Genomic DNA, 13,297 nt, shown 5'->3' on the forward strand with positions numbered 1-13,297 from the left:
CTCTACATCTACCGCCGGGATTAGTTTTAGACCTAAATAATTGTTATTTGGTGCCATCGTTGAGCATGAACATTATATCTGGATCTTGTTTGATGCGAGACGGTTATTCATTTAAATTAGAGAATAATGGTTGTTCTATTTATGAGTAATATCTTGTATGGTCATGCACCCTTGATGAGTGGCCTATTTTTGTTGAATCTCGATTGTAGTGATACACATATTCATAATATTGAAGCTAAAAGATGCAAGGTTAATATTGATAGTGCAACTTATTTGTGGAACTTCTGTCTAGGTCATATTGGTGTAAAGCGCATGAAGAAACTCCATGCTGATGGGATTTTGGAATCACTTGATTATGAATCACTTGATGCTTGCGAACCATGCCTTATGGACAAGATGACTAAGACTCTGTTCTCCGGAACAATGGAGCGAGCAAGTGACTTATTGGAAATAATAGATACTGATGTATGCGGTCCGATGAGTGTTGAGGCTCGCGGTGGGTATCGTTATTTTTTGACCTTCACAGATGATTTGAGAAGATATGGGTATATCTACTTGATGAAACATAAGTCTGAAACATTTGAAAAGTTCAAAGAATTTCAGAGTGAAGTGGAAAATCATCGCAACAAGAAAATAAAGTTTCTACGATCTGATCGTGGAGGTGAATATTTGAGTTATGAGTTTGGTCTTAATTTGAAACAATATGGAATAGTTTCGCAACTCACACCACCTGGAACACCACAGCGTATTGGTGTGTCCGAACATCGTAACCGTACTTTAGTAGATATGGTGTGATCTATGATGTCTCTTACTGATTTACCGCCATCATTTTGGGGCTATGCTTTAGAGACGGCTGCATTCATGTTAAATAGGGCACCTTCTAAATCCATTGAGGGGACACCATATGAATTGTGGTTTGGAAAGAAACCTAAGTTGTTGTTTCTTAAAGTTTGGGGTTGCGCTGCTTATGTGAAAAAGCTTCAATCTGATAAGCTCAAACCCAAATCGGAGAAATGTGTCTTCATAGGATACCCAAAGGAAACTGTTGGGTACACCTTCTATCACAGATACGAAGGCAAGATATTCGTTGCTAAGAATGGATCCTTTCTAGAGAAGGATTTTGTCTTGAAAGAAGTGAGTGGGAGGAAAGTAGAACTTGATGAGGTAATTGTACCTTCTCCCGAATTAGAAAGTAGTTCATCACAGAAATCAGTTCCAGTGATTCCTACACCAATCAGTGAGGAAGCTAATGATGATGATCATGAAACTTCAGATCAAGTTACTACTGAACCTCGTAGGTCAACCAGAGTACAATCTGCACCAGAGTGGTATGGTAATCCTATTCTGGAGGTCATGTTACTTGACCATGACGAACCTATGAACTATGAGCAAGCGATGATGAGCCCAGATTGCGCGAAATGGCTTGAGGCCATGAAATCTAAGATGGGATCCATGTATGAGAACAAATTGTGGACTTTGGTTGACTTGCCCGATGATCGGTAAGCCATAGAGAATAAATGGATCTTTAAGAATAAGACTGACGCTGACGATAATGTTACTGTCTACAAAACTCGACTTGTTGCGAAAGGTTTTCGACAATTTCAAGGAGTTGACTACGATGAGACCTTCTCACCCATAGCGATGCTTAAGTCTGTCCGAATCATGTTAGCAATTGCCGCATTTTATGATTATGAAATTTGGCAAATGGATGTCAAAACTACATTCCTTAATGGATATATTAAAGAAGAGTTGTATATGATGCAACCAGAAGGTTTTGTCGATCCTAAAGGTGCTAACAAAGTGTGCAAGCTCCAGCGATCCATTTATGGACTGGTGCAAGCCTCTCGGAGTTGGAATATACGCTTTGATAGTGTGATCAAAGCATATGGTTTTATACAGACCTTTGGAGAAGCCTGTATTTACAAGAAAGTGAGTGGGAGCTCTGTAGCATTTCTAATATTATATGTGGATGACATATTGTTGGTTGGAAATAATACATAATTTCTGGATAGCATAAAATGATACTTGAATAAGAATTTTTTAATGAAAGACCTCGGTGAAGCTACTTATATATTGGGCATCAAGATCTATAGAGATAGATCAAGATGCTTAATTGGACTTTCACAAAGCACATACCTTGATAAAGTTTTGAAGAAGTACAAAATGGATCAGTCTAAGAAAGGGTTCTTGCCTGTGTTACAAGGTGTGAAGTTGAGTCAGACTCAATGTCCGACCACTGCAGAAGATAGAGAGAAAATGAAAGTCATTCCCTATGCCTCAGCCATAGGTTCTATCATGTATGCGATGTTGTGTACCAGGCTTGATGTGTGCCTTGCTATGAGTTTAGCAGGGAGGTACCAAAGTAATCCATGAGTGGATCACTGGACAGCGGTCAAGAACATCCTGAAATACCTGAAAAGGACTAAGGATATGTTTCTCGTTTATGGAGGTGACAAAGAGCTCGTCGTAAATGGTTACATCGATGCAAGCTTTGACACTGATCCAGATGACTCTAAGTCACAAACCAGATACGTGTTTATATTGAATGGTGGAGATGTCAGTTGGTGCAATTCCAAGCAGAGCGTCGTGGCGGGATCTATGTGTGAAGCGGAGTACATAGCTGCTTCGGAAGCAGCAACTGAAGGAGTCTGGATGAAGGAGTTCATATATGATCTAGGTGTAATACCTAGTGCATCGGGTCCAATGAAAATCTTTTGTGACAATACTGGAGCAATTGCCTTGGCGAAGGAATCCAGATTTCACAAGAGAACTGACACATCAAGAGACACTTCAATTCCATCCGCGATCAAGTCAAGGAGGGAGACATAGAGATTTGCAAGACACATACGGATCTGAATGTTGCAGGCCCGTTGACTAAGCCTCTCTCACGAGCAAAACATGATCAGCACCAAGACTCCATGGGTGTTAGAATAATTACTATGTAATATAGATTATTGACTCTAGTGCAAGTGGGAGACTGAAGGAAATATGCCCTAGAGGCAATAATAAATTTGTTATTTATATTTCCTTATATCATGATAAATGTTTATTATTCATGCTAGAATTGTATTAACCGGAAACTTAGTACATGTGAGAATACATAGACAAATAGAGTGTCCCTAGTATGCCTCTAATTGACTAGCTCGTTAATCAAAGATGGTTAAGTTTCCTAACCATAGACATGTGTTGTCATTTGATGAACGGGATCACATCATTAGAGACTGATGTGATGGACAAGACCCATCCTTAGCTTAGCATAATGATTGTTAAGTTTTATTGCTATTGCTTTCTTCATAACTTATATATGTTCCTCTGACTATGAGATTATGCAACTCCCGAATACTGGAGGAACACCTTGTGTGCTATCAAATGTCACAATGTAACTGGGTGATTATAAAGATGCTCTACACGTGTCTCCGATGGTGTTTGTTGAGTTGGAATAGATCAAGATTAGATTTTGTCACTCCGTGTATCGAAGAGGTATCTCGGGGCCCTCTCGGTAATGCACATCACTATGAGCCTTGCAAGCAATGTGACTAATGAGTTAGTTATGGGATGATGCATTACAGAACGAGTAAAGAGACTTGCTGGTAACGAGATTGAACTAGGTATGAAGATACCAACGATCGAATCTTGGGCAAGTAACATACCGATGACAAAAGGAATAACGTATGTTGTTATGCGGTTTAACTGATAAAAATCTTCGTAGAATATGTAGGAGGCAATATGATCATCCATGTTCCGCTATTGGTTATTGACTGGAGATGTGTCTGGGTCATGTCTACATAGTTCTCGAACCCGTAGGGTCTGCATGCTTAACATTAGATGATGATTTGTATTATGAGTTATCTGATTTGATGACCGAAGTTTGTTTGGAGTCTTGGATGAGATCACGGACATGATGGGGAGTCTCGAAATGGTCGAGAGGTAAAGATCGATATATTGGAAGGTTATATTCGGACACTGGAATGATTCCGAAGTGTTTCGGGTATTTTTCGGAGTACCGGGATGTTACCGGACCCCCCCCCCCCGGGGGAAGTAGTGGGCCTTAATGGGATTTAGTGGAAAGGAGAGAAGGGCCTCAAGGGGTGCCCCCCCATGGCTGGTCCGAATTGGACTAGGAGGGGCGGCGCCCCCCTCTTTCCTTCTCCCCTCCTTCTCCTTGTTGGAATAGGAAAAGGGGGGTCGAATCCTACTTGGACCGGGAGTCCAAGTAGGACTCCCCCCTTTGGCGCGCCCCCCTTGGGCCGGCCTCCTCTTCCCCCCTCCTTTATATACGTGGTAGGGGGCACACCAAGTCTTCTCTTAGCCGTGTGTGGTGCCCCCATCCACAGTTACACACCTTGGTCATATCGTCGTAGTGCTTATGAAAAGCCCTGCGCCGGTAACTTCATCATCACCGTCAACACGCCGTCGTGCTGACAGAACTCTCCCTCGTCCTCAACTGGATCAAGAGATCGAGGAACATCATCATGCTGAACGTGTGCTGAACACGGAGGTGCTGTACGTTCGGTGCTAGGATCGGTTGGATCGCGAAGACGTTCGACTACATCAACCGCGTTACTAAACACTTCCGCTTTCGGTCTATGAGGGTACGTGGACACACTCTCCCCTCTCATTGCTATGCATCTCCTAGATAGATCTTTCATGATCGTAGGAAAAAAAATTGAAATACTGCGTTCCCCAACAACCACATCCTCCACTTCCAAAACCTCAAATGCAACCACATGCACGTCAGCTATTGAACAATACAAATTCATGTAACAATGAATATAACACATAAATAAAATTATTCATAGATAAGACACATAATTCCAACATAAATATTTGAAGAGCATAATTCAAAAAAAATAAAATTCAATGATTTCCAATGTGGATCCACGTATGCTCCACAAGATCAATTAGTAGTTGCACGTGCGGCTGTATATCTCGAAGTTGTCGATGCATCTTTGGAAAGCAAACAACATGCTCTACATCTTGTTCCAGGAGGCACACATGTACTCCGGAGTTCTCAAAATCATGCGTGCGGGCTGCCCTTCGCCCTTATCTTTCACAATCATGTTGTGCAAAATTACAAAATAGTTCATCACCTGCCATAACATCTCTGGTGAAGGAAATATGCCCTAGAGGAAATAATAAAGTTATTATTTATTTCCTTATATCATGATAAATGTTTATTATTCATGCTAGAATTGTATTAACCGGAAACATAATACATGTGTAAATACATAGACAAACATAGTGTCACTAGTATGTCTCTACTTGACTAGCTCGTTGAATCAATGATGGTTATGTTTCCTAACCATAGACGTGAGTTGTCATTTGATTAATGGGATCACGTCATTAGAGAAAACTGATGTGCGGCAAACTTCACCTTCTCCGCATCTGTGCATCCTGCTGTGGTCAACTCCCTAGCTGTCTTGCGGAGCCAATCATCTGCTACTATCGGCTCGGTGCTACTGGAAAACACCGGCGGATTCAGCCTAAGAAAACGGGCTAAGTGGTCAACAGGTGGTGGTGGTGGTGGTGGGTTGTTGTTATTGTTCCCTTGATTCTGATTCTGGACTAGCAACTGCATCAATGTGTTCTGCTGCTGGATCAACTGGGTGAGCTCCGATGGGAAGGCAAGATGAGATATAAGAATAGAGGGGGTCTAAAGAGAAAACACTACCCATATGCACATGAGGCAAAAGCAAACAATTCACTTCAATTAATCAAACAAAGGCATACAATCGATCTAACTATCGCAAAAGTGCTCGGACTACTATATTTACATGGTGGACTACTACTACTGATGAGGTGGTCTACTAGAAATATTCTTCGGTTGCAGACTCCATGATATCTCCTCCAGCTTCATCAACATAGTCATCATCGCTACTATCTGCTTTTGAGCCGGTGCCGTCAATGATGATGTAGTCTTCCGGGCTAATTTCCTGGGGTTCGTCGTCTTCATCTACTGGCGTAGGGCCTCCCATAAATATTCCAATCTTCTTGATCAGGTCGTCATTCTTCTCCACCAATACTTCAATTTCTTCTTCAAAATCTTCACGTGTAGCCTTGAGTTCTTCCTCCAGTTCCTTGATTCTAGTCTTAGCCTTCTTCAGATCTATCATGTCGGTGCACATCTGGTTCTCTTGTCATTGAATGTGCTGGTTTAGCTCCTGGATAAAAGCTCTGATTGATCTATCATTCCTGGTGCTGATCATCTCCCAGTGCTCATCTCGGCGCCCACAAATCTGGTAGATAGTATCTTTGAGATCCTTGAGGTAGACTTCTCCAATGCGTCCCATGGCGATGTGAGCTGCCATGCTTTTTCCTAGACTCCAAGTTGGTGCATCAAAAGAAAACTCAATGGGCTCAGTGACTGGCATGAACGTCCTTCCTGGAACTTGAACTTGAATCATCCAGCGCTCTTCTTAGGGGAAAGTGGCATTGTAGGTTCCCGTGAAGCTTGGTACTCCTATGTTCAGGTATCTAGTGACTTCCTTCAAGTGACGTCCAAAGGGTGTATCTTCATCCGGTTGTGTGAACTTGTTCCTTGCATCCGCCATCCTAAAGAGTAGAAAAGATGAGGAGTCAGAGAAGAAGAGAGTGAATAGTGATCTAGGTCTTTTAGCTTAGTGGTCGTTTCCTACAGTCAGCGTGTGCTCTGATACCATCTCTGTAGCGACCAGACCTCAAACAATCTGATCTCTGTGCTCCGGTGTCATCCCTGGATCAGTAATGCTGACACCACATAGTACTCGGAGGATTTATAGCAAAGTAGCAATAACACACTTATTACATCGAGTGTCTCATAAGAAAGCTTATTACAATAAAATATGGCTTAAGGCCATCTAATAACGATAACAGCGGAAGGCTTGGAAGATAAGTGAGTCCATCAACTCCAACGGCATCACTGAGTATAGGACCACGACCTAAAAACTCCTTAATCATCGTCTAAAAAGTCTGCAACATTAATGTTGCAGCCCGAAAACGGGTCAGCACATGGAATATGCTGGCAAGGTAACACATAGAGAGTAATGGAATGAAACAGCTATACTATATGCATATTTCGCTGGTGGAAAGCTCTATGGTTACAGTTTTTGCACAAAGCCAATTTTTCCCTACTACAAAGGAATAACATTTATTTAACTATCATGGTAGTTGTTAAACATTGAGAATAGTTGACAGCATTCTCAATCCCAATTAAGCATCATCATTAAACATAACCCAACAAAATTAATTTAGAGTAACATGTTGAGATTCACATGATAATCCAGGTACTAGATACTCAAGATGTCCATAACCGGGGACACGGCTAATCATGATTAGTTTGTTACACTCTGCAGAGGTTTGCACACTTTTCCCCACAAAACTCGATCGCCTCCGTTTGGTTTCTCGCACTACATGGTGTTTGAGAAGACGGATGATCGAGACATAGTCTTTCAGAAGCGCTAGCACCTTACGATCGGGTAGACCGTACCACCTACATCCCCTACATCTGCTAGTCTACCACTGTAAGAGTTCGCACAACTTAGTCAACTATGCTAGAGCCCATAATAGCTTGTGGCTGTACACGGAAGTTTCTAGTATGAATAGTCTTATGATCCCTTTGAGCCTGGGTGCCGGTCCAAAAGAAAACAGGCAAGTCCTGGAATACCCAGGTGCCTCAATCCACCCAGATGTGTGTTTAGGTTGCCACCTTAGATAAACCATTAATTAACAAAACTCACATCTGTCATGGATATCACTCACCCAATCCACGTCTACTAGCATAGCATGGCATAATAAGCAAACGCGGAAGTAACTCCCAAAGGTTTGATAATAAACAGGTAATAGGTACTACCTCAACTACTTCCCATCCCACAATTTAATTAGATCCTAATCATGCAATGTGTGAGGATTAATCTAATGCAATAAAACTGGGTAGTAGAAAAAGGTATGATCAAAGCGTTACTTGCCTTGCTGATGATCCGGGAAACCTAGCGATTCTAAGTAACAAGCGGCGCACTCCGGATACTCTATCACAAACAAACAAACGAGCAAGCAATAAGTACTCATCTAATGCACAGGTAAAACTCAAATAAGAGATATAACCAGAAGGTTCAACTTAAGAACTCCGGTTGGCAAAAAGAATCAAATCGAACGAAGCAACGAAAATCAAACGGCGAAAGAAAACAACTTCGTTCTAGTAATCTAGATCTAGGGCAAATTTTACAGTAGCAAAATCTTGTTTAAGTTGGTTAAACGGATAGAGGGTTTCGAGATGAAACTCTAGGTGCTTGAATCGCCTGATTCCAATAAACGAGCGAAAAGATAAACTAAAACGAAAATCGGATCAGGAATCGCGATCAGATAAATCACGGATTTAATCTGAGAAAAAGAAAACTGACGAACAGTTAATCGAACGGACGTTCTTTAACAGAAACTAACCGGTGAACACGTTCGCTAAAACGAACGGATCGGCGGCGGCTATACCTCCGGCGAGGTACTCCGGCGGCGGGGCGGGGCTCCGGCGGCGGCGGCTATGCAGGGCGGCGGGGCGGCTATGCGGGGCGGCGGGGTGAGGTGAGGGGCGGCGGGGCGGCTCCGTATTTAAGAGAGGGAGGGGGTGCTGCCTTGGGGGAGGGGGCACGGCGGCGGCCCCGAGCCGGACTCGGGCGGCGGCGCGGCTCCGGTCTCCTGGAGGGAGACGCAGGCGGCGGGGTGGGCCGTCGGCTGGGCCTTGGCCCAGTCGGCGCGCGGCGTGGTTTTTTTTATATTCCGCTCGGAAAAAGGAAAAAAGAAATACTAAACGGACTCCAAAATTTCCGAGATAAATTTCCACGGGCTTCTAAAATTAAGCCTCACAGGGTGAACATTTATTTCGGACCTAAATGCAAATTTGAAAAACGCACATTTTTCCTAAATCAAATAAAACACCGAAAAACTACGAAATAAAATCTTATTTGATTGTATTATTAAATCCTCAATATTTCTTTATTTTGGGAAAGTCATTTTATTCCCTCTCTCATAGTTTTGTAATATAAATAATTGATGATAAAATAAATAAAATCAAATGATCCTATTCTCAAAATTTGAGAGAACTCAAATATGAAAATATCGAAATTCCCAACTCTCTCCGTGGGTCATTGAGTTGCGTAGAATTTCTGGGATCAACCAAAATGCAAAAGAAATATGATATGCATCGTTGATCTAATGTATAACATTCCAAATTGAAAATTTGGGATGTTACAAACCTACCCCCCTTAAGATGAATCTCGCCCTCGAGATTCGGGTTGGCTAGAAAATAGGTGAGGGTGGTCTTTGAACAAATCTTCCTCTCGTTCCCGGGTGGCTTCATCCTCCGTGTGGTGGCTCCACTGAAGTTTGCAAAACTTGATAACCTTGCTGCGAGTAACTCGGTTGGCAAACTCGAGAATCTTGACTGGTTTCTCCTCATAGGTCAAATCGTTATCCAACTGAATAGTTTCCAAAGGCATTGTATCTCTCAATGGTATGTCAGCCATCTCCGCGTGACACTTCTTCAGCTGAGAAACGTGGAACACATCATGAACTCCTGACAATCCTTCGGGCAATTCCAACTTGTAGGCCACTTCTCCCATACGCTCCAAAACTCGATATGGTCCTACAAATCGTGGCGCTAACTTCCCTTTAACTCCAAAACGCTTTGTTCCTCGAAGTGGAGATACTCGAAGATAAGCTCTATCTCCAACTTCGTAAACTGTCTCCTTACGTTTAGAATCTACATAACTTTTCTGTCTAGACTGGGCTACCTTGAGCCTATTGCAAATCAACTTCACCTTCCGTTGAGACTCTTTAATCAAGTCAGGTCCAAACAACTGACGGTCTCCAACTTCATCCCATGACAACGGTGTCCTGCACCTCCTTCCGTACAAGGCTTCGAAAGGGGCCATCTTTAAACTGGTTTGGTAACTGTTGTTGTAAGAGAACTCTGCATATGGCAAATTGTCGTCCCAACTAGATCCATAATCTAGCGCACAAGCTCTCAACATATCCTCCAAAATCTGATTTACTCTCTCGGTCTGTCCATCTATCTGTGGATGAAAAGTTGTACTGAATTCTAGCCTGGTACCCAAAGTTTCGTGCAACTGCTTCCAGAACTTTGAGGTACTGGGTTCCTCTATCTGATACGATACTCCTTGGAACTCCATGCAGACATACGATCCTGGTCATGTATATCTTTGCCAACTTAGCACTAGTGTAAGTGGTCTTTACTGGGATGAAATGAGCTACTTTCATCAATCGATCAACTACGACCCAAATTGAGTCATAGCCTGAACGAGTCCTGGGCAATCCCATGATAAAATCCATGCCTAGCCTATCCCACTTCCATTCTGGTATCGGCAATGGTTGTAACAATCCTGCTGGCTTCTGATGCTCTGCCTTTAATCTCTGACATACATCACAAACTGCTACATACTCCGCTATATCCTTCTTCATTCCGGTCCACCAGAAAATATCCTTCAAATCCAAATACATCTTGGTGTTTCCTGGGTGAATCGAATATGGTGAGTCGTGTGCCTCTTGCAGTATCAACTTCCTGATCTCCGGGTCATTGGGCACGTAAACACGGTCTTCAAACCATAGGGTGTCGTGTTCATCCTCACGAAATCCTCTAGCTTTTCCTTTGCTCAGTTTCTCCTTTATAGCGGCAATCTCTCTGTCAGCTTTCTGAGCTTCTCTGATTCTATCCATCAAAGTTGACTGAATCTCCAATGCTGCTACATAGCCTCTCGGAACTATTTCCAAACATAGTTCACGAAGATTTTCTGCTAACTCCTTGGGTATTTCTCCTGTCATTAACGTATTGACATGGCTCTTGCGGCTTAATGCATCAGCTACTACATTAGCCTTTCCGGGGTGATAATGCAATTTCATATCATAAATCCTTGATAAGCTCCAACCATCTCCTTTGTCTGAGATTTAACTCCTTCTGTGTGAAAATGTACTTCAAACTCTTATGATCCGTGTACACCTCACAATGATTTCCAATGAGAAAATGTCTCCATGTTTTCAACGCATGCACTACGGCTGCTAACTCCAAATCATGCGTGGCATAATTCAACTCATGAGGCTTCAGTTGTCTTGAGGCATATGAAACAACTCTCCCTTCCTGCATAAGTACTACTCCAAGTCCTCGGCGTGAAGCGTCGCAATACACCTCATAGTCCTTGGTTTGATCTGGCAAAATCAACACTGGTGAGGTAACCAAACGTTTCTTCAACTCCTGGAAACTAGCCTCACACTCTTCTGTCCATATGAACTTGGTATCCTTCTTTAACAACTCTGTCATAGGCTTCGCAATTTTTGAGAAATTCTCAATAAATCTCCGATAGTATCCTGCGAGTCCAAGAAAACTCCGGATCTCTCCAACTGTTGTTGGGGCTTCCCACTTGGTCACGGTTTCAACTTTAGCGGGATCTAGTACTATACCTTCACCAGATATAACATGTCCGAGGAATCCTACTTCCTTCAACCAAGACTCACATTTGCTGAACTTAGCATATAATTGATGTTCTCTGAGTTTTCCATGTACCAAACGCAAATGCTCCTTATGCTCCTCTTCATTCTTCGAGTAAACCAGGATATCATCAATGAACACTACGACGAACTTATCCAAAAACTCCATAAACACTTTGTTCATCATGTTCATAAAATAGGCAGGTGCGTTAGTCGGACCAAATGACATAACGGTGTACTCATATAGCCCATATCTGGTAGTAAAAGTTGTCTTCGGAATATCCTGTTCTCGAATCTTCAACTGGTGGTATCCTGATCGCAGATCGATCTTGGAAGATACCTTAGCTCCTTGCAATCGATCAAACAGATCGTTGATCATTGGTAGTGGGTACTTGTTCTTGATCGTTACTTCATTCAATCCTCGATAATCAACAACCATCCTTAACGATCCATCCTTCTTCTCCACTAGAAGAACTGGCGATCCCCAAGGTGAAGAACTTGGGCGAATATATCCCTTATCTAGTAACTCCTTAATCTGCTTCTTAATTTCCACCAAATCCTTTGCTGGCATCCTATATGGTCTCTTTGATATTGGACCTGTGCCTGGCAATAGCTCAATCAAAAACTCGATATCTCTATCCGGTGGCATGCCTGGCAACTCTTCTGGAAATACATCAGGGAAATCTCTTACCACTGGTAGTTCCTCCCGCACAACTCCTATTAGGCAATTTACTTGGGTCCTCTTTGGCACATGCCGGGATACATACTTGATCCTTCTCCCTTCTGGGGTGGTAAGCAAAATTGTCTTACTAGCACACTCAATATTCCCTTCATACTTTGATAACCAATCCATGCCTAATATCACATCCAATCCTTGGGATTCCAATACTATTAGGTCTGAGGGAAAAACATAGTTACCAATCCTTAATGGTAACCGATCACACCATAGACTAGCCACATACTCTGCTCTAGGCGAGGTTACTAACATGGGTGACCTAAGGGCTTGGGTTGATAGGTTGTACTTATCCACAAATCCCCTTGAGATGTATGAATGTGATGCACCAGTATCAAAAAGAACGAGTGCAGTAAATGACTTAACCAAAAACTTACCTATTACTGCATCGGGCTGAGCTTCAACCTCCTCCACGCTAACGTGGTTCACCTGTCCCCTGTTGAAAGGGTTCGGCTTCTTCCCAGAACTTCCATTGCCATTTTGGCCATCAGGACATTCATTGGCATAGTGTCCGGTCTTCGAACACTTATAGCAAGTGACTTGGTTCAAGTCCTTGGCTGGGGTTGAGGGGTTGGTGCGGTTCTGGCCGTTGCTTCCTCCATTGCCATTACCATTCTTGGTGCCATTGTGATTGTGCGAGCTACCTCCTCCATGAGTATGCTGAAAATGGCCTCCAGGTCTAGGGGTAAAACATGGCTTCTGCTGAGCTCCTGAATTGTACTTTCCTTGTCCATATTTCCTCTTGCGATTCTCAATTTGCTGCTTCTTCCCTTCAATCATCAGAGCACGATCTACCAACTCCTGGTAGTTGTTGAAGGTGGCTACCATCAACTACATGCTCAACTCATCATTCAGTCCTTCCAGAAACTTCTCCTGCTTAGCTGCATCCGTAGCGACGTCATCTGGGGCATAACGTGCTAACTTACTAAATTCCTCCACATATTGGCCAACTGTCCATCCTCCTTGGCGCAAGTTACGAAACTCACGCTTCTTCATGGCCATAGCTCCTGCTGAAACATGGGCAGTATGGAAAGCCTGCTGAAACTGGTCCCATGTGACAGTGTCGACTGGGAAGGTGGCTGTGAAATTCTCCCACCA

Source organism: Triticum urartu, chromosome 2A, assembly GCF_056163025.1.
Source record: "Triticum urartu cultivar PI428250 chromosome 2A, HENAU_Tu73, whole genome shotgun sequence".
In the NCBI taxonomy this organism is placed as follows: domain Eukaryota; kingdom Viridiplantae; phylum Streptophyta; class Magnoliopsida; order Poales; family Poaceae; genus Triticum; species Triticum urartu.